This window comes from Ambystoma mexicanum, chromosome 9, assembly GCF_040938575.1.
Source record: "Ambystoma mexicanum isolate Mex_15411 chromosome 9, UKY_AmexF1_1, whole genome shotgun sequence".
Taxonomy (NCBI): domain Eukaryota; kingdom Metazoa; phylum Chordata; class Amphibia; order Caudata; family Ambystomatidae; genus Ambystoma; species Ambystoma mexicanum.
The window spans coordinates 1,123,382,002-1,123,400,114 of NC_090931.1; the positions used below are offsets into that span (position 1 = coordinate 1,123,382,002).

At 42.4% G+C, this 18,113-nt stretch overlaps 1 non-coding gene across 1 annotated transcript; it reads right to left on the bottom strand.

Annotated features, from left to right (window-relative positions):
* Positions 1–354: 354 nt before the first annotated feature.
* On the bottom strand, positions 355–470 carry LOC138490555 (U5 spliceosomal RNA). Its single transcript, XR_011275502.1, has one exon. It is a non-coding gene; the product is annotated as a U5 spliceosomal RNA (small nuclear RNA).
* Between the last annotated feature and the right edge of the window lie 17,643 nt (positions 471–18,113).

Consider the following 18,113-nt stretch of genomic DNA (forward strand, 5'->3'; position numbering starts at 1 on the left):
TAAGTTTTTGACTGTCAGTAAATAAAACCACCTGGCCTAGATATGACAGTGAACAAAAAAGAAGGGGCTAGACATGCGATGTCATCAGTGATATAATCAATGTTGTTTGTGATGTCATCTTTGATGTCCTGGGTGTTAGTCTTAGCAGTGCACAGTGGTGGCACGAGTTATGGTTGCTTAGCTTACCATAAGTGGCGAATTTCAGGTGTTTTGCGGTTTTACTGGGAACCATAACGTCCCTGTAACAACAATGTTTTTTTTCACTGAATTCTATAGGTTTATAGTAGCGCAACTTAACAATAACGTCTTTTTTAAATTTTTTTTATTTTTTATTTTTTTTTAACCATCATAGCTAACCCTGCAAATGGCAAGGCTTCAAAAAATTTAGTGAAACTCTTTAATGTTCCTCTCCACGGAAATCTTTAGTAAAAGGCGAAAGATTTATTTGGTTTGAAGAGAAACCAGAGTATAACAATAACGTCTCTTTAACATAGTTTTTTACTGAATATATATACAGATAGATAGATAGATAGATAGATAGATAGATAGATAGATAGATAGATAGATAGATAGATAGATAGATAGATAGATAGATAGATAGATAGAGCATAAAACATATAGAAATAGTACATCACCATAAAATCACATTGTTACGAAGAAAGGCACCAAGATTCATCACAAGACACTTCATAATTATCATATAACAATCAATCAGTATCATAGAATAATGAACCAAGTGTAGCTCTTCTTCTCATGTCAGAATGTAAAAAACATGCACATTTAAAAGTGTTAATGGCATTGTTGGATGATACTAGCAGTAAAAAAGAAGGACGCCATTGCCTATAGCACGAGCCCTTCAGAAAATCATAAAGAAAATAAGTGCACAAATCATTGTATAAAGGAAACAATATCACTAGGTGCACCACTTTGCTTCAATTTTTAACGTCTCCTTTTCAGGGCAAAGATGAAGGGAGGAAGCAGACCACCTGTAAATAGCATGTGTTGGCCTTTAGTAGTCACACACATTGAACTCTACAGTTTTCTTTGTTTACTACAGACCATCATTGGTCATTGTTCTGTTTTACAGATTCTTGCCTCATTGATCTTCACTTTCCCACTAACTTCCCTGAGCCTGCACTGCAGCACAGCGTTTCCTACTTCTAGTCCCTAATTCCTTGTTTAATGAGACTACAGTTCTTTCTGTTTCACATGGCTTCATTGCCATGACGTCTTTACTGCATTTATTGGTAGTAGTATTAGTAGTAATGCTACAGTTGCCAAAACAAGTTAAAGCATTGTTGGTATTTGTAACGATATATTGGGAGACTACGCTCAACATAGGGCGTCCCCCCGAATTAAGCGAGACCACAACACACCAATGGTTGGTATCCAACATGCCCTATCTATGACTCATATAGAACCACGTAGATCCCTCCCCCTGTGCTAACAATTAGAACCAGGCAGGGGTATAGGCAGAATATATATATATATATATATTTATAAATGTATTCAATAGCTCTTTACTAGTAACACACGCCACCTTCTATGGGGCACCAAACAAATCTTCAACATAACATGCAGTTTCCTTTTTCTAATAAACAGGCGAATATTACTTGAACAAATTTATACTGAACACAAAGCACTGTTTGATTTTAAAACAAGTGACACATTGACATGTACAGTACTTGATACCTGGGGTTTCTCTGCACACTGGAAAATACTTGCAGTTTTGAAAACACAGATTCGAAAAAAATGCATGTGGCAAATAGCACCCTGTTTCCTTTTCAGCAAAAAGCATTGAAAAATCATTCTATCAGGGTCACTTACTCACTCCCAGGAGAGAGTGTATATTGTTCAATGGAAATTACACTAGTTTCTCTTTGCAAAGCACCTCTCCCAGAAGCACCAAAAATCTGTCCATTGGTAATATACAGCACTCCTGTGTTTAAAGGCCTGGTCTAGGGAGTGGGGCCAGTTTAGTAATTTAATTTGGGGTCAAGAGCGCCTCTTAGTTTAAATACAAGGTTTGAGGAGTGGTGACAATGGGGTATTGTGTTTTAGGATAAATATGCCTTTTGTTTAAAAGCAAGTTTTGGGAAGGGGTAGCAGTTGGGAATTTTGTTTTAGGGACAAGCACCTTTGAGTTTCAAATGCAACGTTTGAGAATGGTGACAATTACAGATTTCGCTGTCATGGCCAGGAACCCCAATTACTTTATGTGCCTTTAAGATTATTCTCGGTGGAGAGAGGGTGGAAATTTCAAACTCTTCCAAGCTCCCCCCTCTGTGCATCAATTTATTTGGGAGTTAATTAAAATAATATACAGTCAAATGTGCTAAGGGACTATAAAATGTGCCCCCACCCACTGTGAAAGGAAGATATTAAGGCAGGCAGAGTCCCCACACATTTTTTAGCTGTCAGTTGTTCCACTCAAAAAGTCCCTACATGGCAAATGTGAGTAACTTACTGATAAATGTCATAATATATAGATATTAATATTCCCCTCCTCATGATGAATTGGTAGAGGTTACTTTAATTTTGGCATACTATAGCATGGGCGCTAAATGGTTTTTCACCCTTAACACTAACATACTTGGGAATATGACATTTCCTAATCAGATATTTAATTTCATACGTCATTAGATCCCACACTTTCAGATTGAGGACATTTCTGGGGAAGCTAAAAACACCTTTTGGATTGTCACAGGGTTATCAAATCCTGATACAGATAACATCAGGACCACCACCTTGATAACAGCTTTCAAATGAGATCAGTCCCAAGTCTGTAAGTATTATGATGTGAAAATTATGGAATAAAAAGGCAATGAATGTCAATGACCACATATTTATACAGATAAGTAACAGTTTCGTTTTTGATTCTTGGTCTCATTTCCCTGAAAACACCTGGTTCAGAGCATCTGGAGTCTCTTGGGCTGAATGTTGGATTAAGGAATGTTGAATAATCCTTTGCTGATGAAGCTTCTTCCATTATTCAGGCAAAATCTGGCAAGCACCAGCTCCCCCCCCTCATTCATCTGAATGGGGAAAAACTGTTTGCCCTTTTTCCGAATGTCTGTCAGACTTCGATCTGGTTCTTCATCGTCCTTTTTCACAGGACTCAATGTTTCTTCTGGCTTTGTACTGGTGTACAATTTCAGAGTGTCCCCTTCCAATATGGAATGCCACTTAAAACAGGGTCGAAGGTTGATTTTCAAGAATGGAGAAAAGTTCACCTCACCATTTTGTTCTTCTACAGAGATGGTGGTGATATCTGTGACCTGGTTATTCTTGAAATGGAATTCTACTTTCACAGACCATCGTTTGATTAAATGACAGGTACCATTCATGCTAACATAATTAGTACTCAATTTTAATTTCATCGGCCGTTAGTCTGAATCCAGAGGACCTTGTTAACACAGTCAATCCGAGGTGATAACCTCATCAGGAGATTGTTCCACCGTAAACAAAGTGTGCCCTCTGGAGTCATGACTATCACCAGATGTTTTAATTGATGTTGCCTAATTTTTATTTCCAGGTCGGCAATACCTTTGATGAAAATGTCATTGCTGTCAAAAATGTTGAGTTGTCCGGGAAGTGGTGTGAGTTAAAATTGTTGATTCTCACCCTGTCCAGAGTTAAGTTGGTCAAAGGTCTTTTTGGACAGGTGGGTGGCTTGGGATCCAGTTTCTACCAGAGCTGATAATTCACACTGACCCTGCACCTTGACCAGTGCATAAAATCTGCCTTATTTCTCCTCAAGGGTGCAAAGAAAGTGTGAATTATCTGAAAGCTGAGTGGTCATTTCTTTGATATTGAACTCTGACACGTGTGATCTTGGGCAATTTTCCATGTCAGAGATTAGGAATCTGTAATGAAAATTTTACAACTAACAGTGGTAGGATTTGTAGGATCCTCTTTACTCTCCTGATTCATTGCTGTCCCCTTTTATCTTGAGACAGTTCTTAGAACCTGTTTGGCGGAAGGACACCTCCTCCGTTTCCACCTTGTCTCGCTTGCATTTTTGGGGTTGAAAAGTCTCTTGATCTGGGTTGGTTTCCATACTTATTATTTATTTATTTATTTATTTATTTATTTATTTATTTATTCATATTTGTAGAGCACACATCAGCCCTAGGGCATTGTGGCACTTGTTACATACATACCTTAGTTACATACATGGCTTAGTTACATATACATGATGAAAAATAAAGTTACAGTAGATCTGATATTTGTACACATTTACATATGATGTTTACATATTTACAGGTATGGGTACAATTTACTGCGCAAGGACTTGGGTCTTGAGTTTTCTCTGAAATGCCAGGAGTGAGTTTTCTGCTCTGATGTCTGTGGGTAGTGCATTCCAGAGTTTGGCAGCAATATATGGGAAGCCTAACCCAACGGCTTTGGATCTGTTAATATGTCGGATGTGGAGTTGGTTGGAGTATTGTGTTCTGGTGGGGCATGTGGAAGAGGGCTTGGAGATAGTCTCAGATAGGTATGAAGGTACGGATAGTGTGAGGCATTTGTGTGTGAGGGTGAGGATTTTGAAAGTGATGCGTTCTTTGACCGGGAGCCAGTGAGCTGATTGTCTAGCCTGGGAGATGTGTTCCCTTCTTAGGATGCTTAGGGCAGCACAGAGAGCATCATTTTGCGTGACTTGAAGCCTGTTTAGGTTTTTATCGGATGTGCCTGCCAATAGTCTTGTTTAGCACCAATGGTTGCTCTGGCTATTGATAGGCAATTGGGTTTGGATAGCTAAGGATTTATTACATTTATTAGTGTGGTTGTGTGTGCAGAAGAGGAGGTGATGGCGCTAACCTGTATGGTCATGGTTAGTGAGGAGTCTAAGTATACTCCCAGTGTCTTAACCGCTGTAGATACAGGGATCGTGGAGTTGTCAATGGTAAAGTTGGCATATAATTTGTCAAGCTTGGTAAGGGTGTTCTTTTGGCCTAGTATCATGATTTCCGTCTTTTCCCTATTTAGGCAGAGGCCATTTACCACCATCCAAGCCTGGATGGTGGTGTAGATCATGTGGAGTGCCTTGGCATCTTTGTGGTATGAGCCAGAGAGGGATAGAAGTACTTGAGTATCATCAGTGTAATTCGTATATGCAATACCAAGAGATTCCAGCTTGTCAAAGAGGACCTTCGTGAAAAAGTTGTATAATGTGGGCACTGTGCAGGATCCCTGAGGGACTCCAAAGTGGATTGTGGTAGGTTTAGCATTTGCTATATCTGAGAAGACCTTCATGGCTCTTCCTTCGAGGAATGAGGTGACCCAGAGAGCTGCTTCTTTGGAGAAATTAGCTGAGTGTGTGAGGTGTGATGTGAGAGTCTCATGGTCAACCAGATTAAATGTGGCTGAGAGATCTAGGAGTAGCAGCAAGGCAGGCTTGCCTTTGTCCATGATTTGGGTGATCTGGTTCTTTAGATCCACCAGGGCCGTTGCGGTGCAATGTCCTTTTTGGAAGCCCGATTGTCTGGTTCCTAAGATGGAGTGGGTTTCCAGAACATGATGGATTTGGCAGTGGGCAGCTTTGTCCAATAATTTCAGGAGGAATGGCACTGTGGTTATTGGTCTGTAGTTATTAGGTTGCAGAGGATTGAGGGTTGTTTTTTTAGGAGTGGGCGGACCCAGGCCTCTTTGAGACTGGCTGGGATAATGCCTGTTTTGAATGACGCATTGATGAAGGCTGTGAATAGCGGGGCGAGGCGGTCAGAGCAGTCCTTGATGAGTTTAGGTGGGCATATGTCCCCTTTATAGGGAGAGGGTTTGAGGTTTTTGAGGAGGTGTAGAACTTCTTGCTCGGTGATATACCTGAATGAGAATACAGGTCTAGTGGAGGTGGTTAAGTCGGGAGTTAAGATGGTAGAGTTTGTCTCTGTTTGTTGTGGTAGGGCTTTGCAGTGGTCTTCAATTTTCTTTTGAAGGAGGTCTATTTTGTGTAGCATGGCAGATTGGATGCTTGTACACCATTCTTCATCTTTGACTATTTCGTCGGGTTTGCTGGGAGGGGATAAGATCATTGAAGATGGAGAAGATCTCTGGAGTGCAATTTAGCATTGGAGATGCGTGTGTTGAAAGTGTTAGCCTTGGGTGAGGTGATGGCTGCTTTGTATTGCTGGGAGATTCGGCTGAACTCGTTTTTGGCGTTGACACTAGGATTGGTGTGACAATTTTTCAGAGCTGCTCTTTTGCATGTGCGCATTGACTGGAGTTCTTCAGTGAACCATAAATTTGTGTGTAATGATTTCTTCTCTTTTTTGGCTTCGAGGGGTGCTATCTCGTTAATTGCTTTGGTGATAGTGTCCTTGTAGATGTTAGCTACGGTGATGGGGTCTTTGGCGAGAGGGGGTGCTAGTTCGGGGATGTTTAGGTAGGGGCGCAGATTGTCCTCAGTGAGCTTTTTAGAGCTTTTCACTTGCACTGCGGTAGCAGGGGTGAGGGTTTTGGTGTTTTTGGTAATGGGTATAGTGAATATGATACAGTTGTGATCGGTCCAGGGCAGGGTGGTGTTGGCAGTGATGGTTGAGAAGCAGTTATAATCCGCAATCCAGTATAGGATGCAGCCTTTGGAGTGAGTGGGATTTAATACCTTTTGGGTGAAGCCCAGGTCATATAGTTCTTTAGTGAGGGTATCAGCGTTTTTGTCTTGCATAAAGCATCCTACAAATACCAATCTGTGAAACAGGTTGATTTACTGGGTACCAAACCTCATGCTGACACCAAGCAAAGGCCCATTTCTATAATTACTCAATACACAAGAGACTCCTCAACCTTGTTCAAACTTGCTTCCAAACATTGACATCTTTTACATATGGACCCAGACTTAACACCTTATATCTCTGAGAGGCCCAACTTTATTTTCACCAAAGCCAATACTCATCGTAACAGACTCAGTCCCTTCTTTTTTGATCCCTCTAATGGAGTAAAACAAACTACATGGTTACAACAATCAGCAGGCTTTTATAAATGTGGCAATTGCAACCAATGCCAATATGCTTATTCTAGCTGTCATAACTTTGTTGATCAGAATGGGACTCAAATTGCAATTAAAGATTATATCAACTGCAAAACCAAATTTGTGGTTTATGCGATTATATGTGTCTGTAACAAACTGTACATAGGAAGCACAATTAGGCAGTTGAGATTTTTTATTAGAGAGCATCTCTCAAGCCTCAATAAAACTGATGTTAAGTTACCATTAGCTTTGCATTGGCAAACGGAACACCAACTAGCCAATAAATCGGACATACGGTTTGTGGGTCTGGCAAAAGCCTCAATTAATAAACGTGGTGGCAATCTGTGCATGAAATTAAGGCAGCTCGAATGTAAACTTATTTGCCACTTTAGATGCACTAGCGTCGGCCTTAATTCGGATCATGAAATGCATGTTTTTTCTATGAGCATTTGCACCAGCCCATTGCTACATTCTGTATCAACAACATTATATTTAACCACAATATCGCCTTGCCATGAGCTATCCATTTATTGTGCTTACTCTTCAGTACTTGCATCCCAATGATCCTACTGTACCAATAATGTTTTGCTCATTATACCTATGGCTGATAAAGTATTGTACTTTACATTTTACTTCGCCTTGCAATCTATAATGTGCTTGCTGTAACAACGTAAATCTTGTTCAGATTTTACTTCCTGGAAATTCACTGTTCGTTGCATCCCTTTCGATATGAGTTACCCACTTACTTGTTACTAGTTTGTTAAGATTATATATGGCTGACAATCTATTGTTCCTTGCATCCCTTTTGCCATGCTACGAGCCACCCATCTATTTATGTATGTTTGTTTCTCAATACTTTGTATATAGACAATGTCATCCATCAATATGCTTGTTAGCTTTCTTAACAGACTATGCTAATTACACTATACCATTGATGTGTTATATGTGTACTTCCTATTTATGCTTTTACCAATAATGTACTCACTTGCATATTGTTTTGTTCCAATTTGATGTATTTTACACATGGGATTCTTACTAATGCCAGTCTCCAATTCCACTTTATCTTGCTAAAATGGTATTGTACTGGTTGATAATGATGCTATCTCTGTCAGTTAATTTATTCAGTACTGACCCCTCTTCATTATGAGTATCATGTTTGCCCAAAGATTTATCTTCTACTATGCAATGCGCTGTGGGAATTTGCATATCCATTCAATGTATGCCTCATGCTGTATTCTACTTTGTTACTGATCCCAGTCACACGCCAATGTACTTTAGACACGTATTTGTCTAGCTACTCGGTGCTACGTGTCTGCACACTATCAGATTAAGCATACTTCATATGCATACCCAAATACTTACCTTAGCACTTTTGATTTTTTATTGATCTACAAACATCACGATATTCTTTGCATTGCCATTGCTTATTTACCTCACGGGCCGCACGGAATGACACGCACTGACGTCATACGCAATGCGTGCACGCGTAACATCACCCGCATAACGTGCGTGTGACGTCACGTGCGGGACGTAGCAGCCCTGCACTTGGCGGCCATCAAATATACCAGTCTCTTGACTGTCACACACGGACTGGACGCTATTTAGCTCTACATGGGATTTGACACGTTTATTTTTCCTAGCATTCTGCTTCAGGTAATTTTACCTTTTTGGGACACTACATAATTAATATACATGGAACTATGAACTACCCTCACTATTTATTTTAAATTTCACTTCTTAGTACTGTGGCCATTCTCAAGCATGACCTCTACCGGATGATAAATCTGCTTATTTTTTCCACATTTTTCCCACATTTTTTTTATTACTGTACACTAACCTTGCCAATACACATATTCAAGAATATGTTTAACAGTTGCTTAGCTAAATGGTTACCCCAACTTAGGTTTTCATTACCATTGTTTTCCTTTTAGGTAGTATTTCTACCCATTTTCATACACAAATTTGTTCTTCGTGCTTCTGGATACATGGCATGTGGCAACTTCCCGCATGCACATTTTCCAATTTTATTTTTCAATTTTTCTTACACATGAATGATCTCTAATGAATTCTCTCTAACTGGCAAACCATTTTGTTTCTGTTTTTTGGATCATTCTGGTTCTCCTCTACTGGCCTCAACTAATCACTGAACACTGGTATGACTTTGTTTTTATAACCTGTATGTTTTCTCGCAATTTGAATGTCATATTATTTGGTTATGGTTTTTCATTTGTAAACATGATTATATCACTACCATATGTTATCATATGGCCAAATGTACAGCCTTGAAAACGACCGGATAGGTCGAAACACGTGTCGGCTGTTCTACTAGCAATAAATTGTGCATTATAGCAAATGAATATATACTCTTCATGAACCTCCCAATTTAATCTCTGGATCTGCGCACTGTGCTCACCTTCATTGTTTAGTTTTCAACAGTAAACATCATATGGCAGTGGCCATTTTGTGATGTCCTTGTGTCGGGGATCTTACGCAGTGCAAAACAGCTGATATTGCCTGTAATCTGGTGGGGATCACACGGCGGCGAGATCAGGTTGGCCAGCTGATATTGGGGAGTGGCACAATCAGGCAAATTGCACGCTTACCCACGCAGAGGTGTGCACAATGCTTCTCCAGAAGCTGTGTGCTCGGTGGGTAGGGGCGGGCTCCAGCCCTCCCTTGGTCCAGGTGCTGTTGAGCGCTCAGTGGCACGGATGTACCCAGTCCAACTCAGGATCTTTTGAGACCCATTTTTCTTTTGGATGGATACCCCCATTCCTGAAAGAGAGGGGTTGCTTACCTGAATCCTCCAGGGACTCTTCTCAATCAAATGGGATGATATTTAACTCCTCCACAAAGCTGATATTTCTTTGGCCTCTCATACTTACCCTTTACTCTTTGGGTTCTAATTTCCAGGGGGTAGAAGAGTCACTTTCGGGCTGAGAAGTTTCTAAGGGTTCTGTCTTGGTGTGAAAGGAAGCTTCCTCTAGGGGTTGGCATATCCCCTCCCCCCGGACCCCTTCTCAGGAACCTGTGGTTTGTTGGATGTTACCTTTGTATCCTCCCATTATTTCCCCCATGGGCATCAGACCTGGGTGTTGGGGAATTTTGTAAGCAGGGTTAGGTCGAGGGTTCGAGTGAGAACTCAGCATGCACCCCAGATCATCCATGATTTGCTGGACCTGCTGCAAGACCTTTTCTGGGTTTTATGGAGGTCTTGAGTCATACTTCTGCTGCTTCTGAAAAGAGTAACTGCCCCTTCTTCTTGGGCAGCCTGGGTACTGGACATTTCCCTCATAATTTGCCATCCAGAGTCTCCCTTCTCCCGGGTTTGGGGATCTATTTTCCAGGAAGAAGGGAGAGAGAGGAGGATTATTTTGGAAGTTCTGGTTCGGGGGTGTTGTGAGAAACCTAATCGTATCCTCACTCCAACTCCTCCTGGATACTCTGCTCGTGTGGCCAGGGAAAGGCCATCACTCTTGGATCCGGACCCTGGAGGTGGAGAAGGGAGGGAGGATCACCTGAGTGGAGAGTCATTGGGAAGTGGGATGTGGGATGTTTTAACCCACTAGGCTCTGCCCTGCGACATCCCTGTGTGCTGATGGTGCAAGAATCATCAAAATGGCCGCAAAAGCCCTATGCGTGCCAAAACCTAAAAATTGCGCTTTGAAACACGAAGAGATGGTTGCCCAATCCACCTTGCCTGTTGTCAGTGGGGGAAGGAGACCTCACTGCTGAAACCTGTCACTGGGCTGCCTACCAAGGAAAAATGGAAACTGCATGAAAGGCAGTGCTTTCTTGAAAGAAACCCAGAAATTGCTCTTAAATCCCTTTTTCTTGGTTCCTGAAAATACAAAATACCAGTCCAAAACACCACAAAACATCCAATCTCCTTGCTGGGTGTTCCCTGCCAATTCATTTAAGGAATCAATATGACACACAATGACAGGAAAAGCGGAATCTATCATCAAAATATCCATAGTAAAAAGTGTGCTTGCCTGTGAAAATCTGTCAAAATATGGGCGCAGTACCAGCGGCCGCCTGTATGACAGTTGTCATTAGTTGCACCAAAAGCTTATACTTGTGCAGTTGAAATCAAATGTTTGAAATTAAGTGACCTGTTATCAAAAGTAATATAGGTTGCAACTATTTAATCTCCATGGTTTAGAGACTGGAATTAGTGTTCTAGTTGCCTGATTAGAAATTGCAAGTTTTATTTTAAACCTAGTAAAATGTAATGAATTGACAGTGAATTTAAGCTGAACTCAAAAGTCACCAAACCAGTTCCCCCCAGCTTCCCCCAACAAAAGTCATCTCTCTTGCTTCCCACCAAGGCCAGGAACTTACACCTTTGTGTTGATTAAATCAGGGAAGGAGATTTAGGCTATTGCAGCAGAAAGGGACAATGGACCTTCCTTGGCTGAAAGGATATGCAGATTGTAAAGTGTCAAAGTGGCCTCTGCCAGAAGGTAGAGGGCGGAGATTGCTCTGGAGCTGCAAGATGGAGATGGAGGCGGGGACAAACACTTTTGTTGATTCACAAAGCACAGAAAGCATATTTTTGAAAAAGACTGATAAATGACTGTGCGAATTTGTAAAAATTATAGAATTAACAGCATTGTGAATGTGATTTTTTGTGCACTTTTTTTTGTGCACATTTTAAAAGGAGCCAGAACTTTGTGCAATGTTCTGAGAAGGCGCAGAGAAAATTCTGGTTTTGTAGCAATTGTATTTATGAAACATGAAAGTGAGTCTGATACCCCTCTTTCCATTCCCCAGTGTTCTAAAATGAAGCCACAATTACACCAAAAACAGATGCCTCTCGCATAAGCTACTGTCTAAAATCATGAACCCAATACGTATATCATTTTAGAACACTGGGGAATGGAAAGAGGGGTATCGGACTCACTTTCATGTTTCATAGTGTGCTCGCCTTAGAGCTAGTTCCCTTTGAGTCTCGGTCCCCCGATAAAAAAGTTGGGAACCTTACCTGTTTTTCGGTAACACACGCAATTGTATTTATGTCAGAAGCATGAAACTTCATATGATTATGCCCAGATATCATGCACACATATGTACAAAGTTTTGGAGAAATTAGATATTGTGTCCTGGACAAAAAGTGTGAAAATTGGACAAATCCAGATCCAAGATCTCACAGCAACGAGGCTGGAAGAGGGTGTGCTCCACAAAATATGTGATCTATGTATGTTATTGGTATAAAGATTGTACACATGTAAAGATGTATTATATGAAACATAGATTTTATGTGCAAAAGGCAAAGGGGTGGATGTTTTGCCTCACAAACCACATCATCATGATGACACTCTGTTTTCTCCTCCAATCAAGGGAGAGAGCTGACTCTAGCCAATAGACTACTGAGGGGGTGCGCCTAGGATAATTTAGCTTACCCACCCCTTTAGCAAACACATAAATAGAGACAGCTGAGGACTCAAAAAAAGACACTGATCCACCCATCATCCCAAATTTGGTGAAGCACTTTGAAGGAGATCCATCCATACACCTTGTTCCAGACTAGAGAAACTTTGCAAGCAGAAAGGCTAAGAGCATAGTTGAACCACTTTCAGCTTGGCCTAACTTCCAGAACCCATCCCTCAACTTAAAGGGGAAACCAAAGAAGCAGCCAGGCTGTGCTGTAACTCCTTGCCTGCCAAAGAATTATCTTCATAACCAGAAGGGCAGATTAAACCCTGTCTGGTGCTGTGCTGTGCTGTGCAGACCAGAGAGCCATTGCAGATCCAGTCCAATCATGCTGTGCAGTGTTGACCAGAGCGCCTTGCTGTCCAGTCCTGCCGTGCGGTGTCCAGAGCGCCTTGCTGATCACGGAACCAGACCAGTCCGGTGTGCCCAAAAGTCTGTCCCAGAAAGTATCCCTGACCTGAACCAGATCAATGACGGTTCCATTCAAAACATTGGTAGTGGGGATCCATAGTATAGGATTGTCACTAGCCTATATAGTTTCCATAGTCATCCCTATCCAAATCAAATCCAACTTATATCCAGAACTGTATTGTTAGAAATCCTTTTTGTCTTGCCTGAACTCTCTCTTATCCTATAGTCCTTCTGTAATAATATTGTTAAAATCATCTTTGCGCTGATATATTGCATCTGAAGAAGGCAAGCGTCTCGGCTGGCAGCTGCCTTGATCAAGTGGCTGAGCATCTGTGTAGTTTGTTTCTTCATAGTCCATCCCTAGTGTAAAGAAACCTTGTTTGTATTTTAAAAGCGCATTCTTGTTTTACAATTTTGCCTCTATCTGAAAAAAATGACCTCCTCGAAAATGGCCATACCTTCTTCATATTTTATGCTAGAAACGAAATGTAAGTATCTACTTGTAGCTAACATCCTACGCTTTCTAAAGAACTCAAAGCATCTCAACTCCTTATAGTTTTTCCGCAATCGCGCTTACCGCGCACAGAAAAGTTTGCCGCAAATTTTTCGTTTTGCCAAAATCTATAACGTGTAAAATAGCATTTCATTGCACCCAACCTCAAAATTAAGTTTTCAACTTGCTCATTACTCTCAAATCATTGCTAGTGTATGTCTGAAACCAGATAAAGCGGCTCCCATTAGAATTGCAACAATTTCAGTGAATTAAACCATTTTCAGTGTTTTACCTATTCATTCAAAGCCAACTTTAAAACCATTTTTGACCAGTTTGCAATCATTCCTGTTTCTCTCTTGTGTTTGCTGGGGGAAATTGGAATTGATATATGTGCTTGAATTCTGCATTCCTGAAACCTGTTCTCTCTCTCCTACTATTTCTTCATATTGCATATTGGGGGGATTGAAGAGTGTGCAGGGGGAAATAGTAATCACATTGCCAATTCATTGAACATACCCAAAGTATTATTGCTGTGCTGCATTATTTTTGCTCCTTATTACTCTTTATGATTAAAGAGATTGTTTAGTGTGACATAACCCCATTGGTGATTATTGTATACCCATTAAAAAATAGTGTGATATATATATTGTAAAATACATAAATAAATATTTTGAATTTGCAAACCAGCCTGCTTCCTAGTTCAGTTCGACCGGGGGGATTAAAAGAGAGGGGTGTGATATAAGTGATACATCGTTCATAAATAAAAGAACTTATAGACACAAATAAATAAATAAGGGTTTCAGTTGCGCATTACACGATAGGCATTAACTTAGGTGAAGTGCTGGATTGAAATCGCTTACAAGACTGGGGGCTCGTGCTGGGATTTCTCAAATAGACATACCACTTGTGACAGTCTAATACAGCATGCAAACTGACGGGGTACATAAACGCTGTTGGGCTACCACACTGTGTGACACTGTGAAAAGCACCCTTCAATAGGAACGCTCTAAGGAATTTAGTCTGTTTTGCAAAAATAAAATAACTCCTGTAAATCAGAAAGGAAATTAATATTTCCGGAATGGCGACCTTGGTAGAAATTAATATGGCAAAAGAACACCTACTGCACAAATTATTTGTTAGGGGTGAATGGACAGAGCAGGAGCAGAATGAGTGGTTTCAGGAAATCAAAGAACAGGCCACTGCAACAGGATTAAATATATGGCAAGATCAGGGTCCATTACATATGGCACTGAGTGACCTATATATGGCCCATAAGGTAAAAGAAGAGCAAAATAAGATTGCCAAAGTAGCGGCATATCTGTACCTCCACATTGGAGCAATACAGGACAAATATGCCGAAAACCTAGATCTGGCAAACAAGCAACTGCAATCATTAGAAAAAGCCCAAACTGATCTGGACTCTGCAGAGCAAAGGCTACAAAAGAGCCATGAATCAGAAAATGAAACCAGGCAGTACCTGATAAAAATAAAAGAAGATATGGATATCCTGCAGCAGGAGAAGGTAGAGCAGGATACCAAAGTACTGGTGCTGCAGAAGGAGTGCCAAGAAAGTTTGGACTCTCTACTGCAGAGCCATAAAAAGCTGAAACAGCAAATACATTTTAATAGAGCATGCGCAGAACAGGTAGTCACCCTGCAAAACCGCCTAGACCAAGAAAAAGAAGAAAATAATAAATTAATTCTCAAAGACCTTGACACCCAGACAGAATTTGATGGGGAGTGCCAGAAAGCTGGTGCACTCCAAAAACAAACGGACGACCTGGCTGCACAGAGGGGTTCTCTTGTTCAGGAAAGGGACACCTTATGCCAGGAGGTCAATTATTTAAAAGATCAGATGGAAGAAAATCACCTGGCCCTCCAGGGACTGGTTGAGCTCCAAAAAGATTACACAACACTGTTAGAGCACTGCAGTAGGATGGAAGATGCTATGGCAAAGAGTGACCAGGCCAATAAGGACAGGACTCCGGAGGTAACCCTCCTGCAGCAAAAACTGGCCCAGTACTTTAAAATGACATAGGAAACACAGAGAGACAATGAGGCTCTCTGTGAGAAAAATGACAGGCTCCACAGACAGGTAGCTATGTAAGAACAACTGATAGAGACTAGCAAGGCCTTAATAGAGGAACAAAAAGGTCAGGTTCTTGCATGGCAACAGGGAGCAGGGGCTGAGAGAGATGAGGTCCGCTGGGAAAGGGAAACACCTGAGCATAACCTCAGAAACCCTAGTACCAGAGGCTTTCATCTTTTCAACCCCATGGACTCTGCCACCCACATGTCCACTGGCGCACATGAGCCAAGTGCCACGGGATGGCAGACTTCGATCCAATGAGGAATATGGGGCTCACAGATCAGCACCTCCCAGGAATAGATGGGCCAGCATCTGGGTATGGGTTCCCAAGTGCTAGGGCCATATTCTCTGTTCAGGGAGACTCCAATGAGGGGAGGGTCAGAGAAATGGATCCTCCAAAATACAATTCACCCAGAGACCAGATAGTAACATTTAGTGGGGAACTCCGTGAGAGTAGGCCCACTAAGGAAATCCTGAAAACCTCTGCCCAGCTAGGACAGTGGGGAGGGGGGTAATCAGCAAATCTTGGGAGCAATGAGGAATCAGAAGACTCCTCTGAGCACCACAGGACTCAAGAAACTAGGCCCCCACATTCTGCCAGCCATTCTCAAACTCGCAGAATCTGGGAGAGCCTAGAAGACCAGACAGGCACCTCTGGTAGCAGTGCCTCTGAGTCAGAGGATGAGTGGACCAGGGTCACCCGGACCAAGAAAGCCAACAAGGTCAAGAGAACCTTGCTCAAGGATCCCCTAAAACAACTAACAGCCATTAGGAGCGTCATCACGCCCTATCATAAGAATGCAAAATATTAGGTTTGGGAGCACGTTGAGCTCTTTCAACAAATGATGGAGACTTTCCATTTGAAGGACAGCCAAAGCTGTAGTCAATATGTAAAGTGGACCTTCTCTCCCGAGTACTCCAGCTTCTTTGCGGGGCTCGAGGATCAGAATCATTCCAGATGGTCCACCTATAGGGCGGCCATCTTGAAACACTTTTCTCTGCACAGGAATCCTCAGGAGGCTCGCAAGGCAGCCTACAACTTGCAATGTGGGGAAGATCAGGCCTCACAAGAATTTGTTCAAGAATTAAAGCGTGCCTTTGCGCATACTACTAGCAGGGTGCGCACTGACAGCAAAGAGTTTGTAAATACTTTATTCCAGGCTCTCCCTGAGTACATCATGACCCAGCTAGTGATGGACTTTCAAGAGAAAAGATCACTAGACTGGGTCATTGAACAAGCCACGTGCATTTATGAGGTGCAAAAGCCAGTGGAAAACAAAAATAATCCCAAAAGCCCCAAGACAACTAACACCCCTGCTGCTGCTAAAGTGGCAGAGGTGAAGATTGCCCCCATTTTAGATTTAGAGATGGGGGGCCTAAAAACCTGCCCGCACAGAATCAAAACAACCCCAAACCCAGAAGGCCCTCGGGCCAATCACAAACAGTGAGTCAGGAAGGCAACCCCAGAAATGGGACCCCTAACTCCCCTGACTACATCAGCCCATGCTACAAGGGCAATAGACCCATCCTGAGTTATGTGTGGACTCCTCCAGCCCAAGGGGTGTGGATCCAACCAGACAGCAGCTAACCCAGGGAACTTCCCTCCTCACTTCCCCCAGGAGGGCAGTAATCCCCCAAATACTGGACAGAATTTCTTCCCAAGGTACCCGCAAAATTTCAACCCCCAAAACAATCCATCCTTCTTTCCCCAATTTCCTGAGCCCAGACAGCCCAATCTGGGAGAGGGGAGGCCAAAGGTGGAGAGGTACCCAAACTTTCCTAACCCGGGTATTTTGGGAGAAGGGATAGCTACCCTTCCCGGGATCAGCCCAGGGGAGACATGAAGACCCCGTACCAGCCAGAGCGGGTGTCCCAACTAGAGTGCCAGGTCCAGACCATGGCACAGGATCTGGGTCGCAAGCTGAGGGTTCAACAGACCCCTCAGATGAGCATGGCAGCGCAGAATGCCTCAAATCTAGGACCTGGTGCTCCAGAGCAATGACGGGGGAAGAACCCTGACAACCCACCAGTTCCCTGGGAGGAGGCACAAGGGAAAAGGGGGTGTAAAGCCTTGGAGGAAGCTTCCTTCCCCACTTGTAGAAAGCCCCTGGAAACCCAGGAACCGGAACCAAAATCTCCTGCCCCTGAAAGTCTGCAACCCAAGGAGCAGAGGGGGGTAAGAGAAATAATGAGCCCAAAAAGACCCACTTTGAGAAGGAGGTACAAGTCTTCCAGTTTGAAGGAGAGGGATCCTCAGAGGATCCTGGGAAAAGGATCTTCTCCTTCAGAGATGGGGGAACTCCTCCAAAGAAAAATGGGTCCCAAAGGATTCAAATCCAGACTGGCTAGAAAATCCCCTGGTTCCAACCCATGTTGGTGACTGCCTCCAAAAAGGGGGGGGGGAGAGGGCAGCCCAGAATCAGAACCAGGGGAACCCAAAACCTCCCCCATATCTAGCTGTCACCTTTTTCTTTCAGATTCTCAAAACAAAATCCTGCACAAATCACCTTCCTGTCAGTGTCCAAAACCAAGAAACTAACCAACCAGTTGACCAAAAAATGTACATTATCTTTGCTCCCTTGAGGAGAAGGAGGAATATTCTATGCCCTGGTACAAATACAGGGCAGTGTACAATTTTGGCACTGGTGGACACTGGATCCCAAGCTACCCTTCTGTCAAAAAGGGCCTTTGACCAACTGAATTCGGGAAGGGGGGAG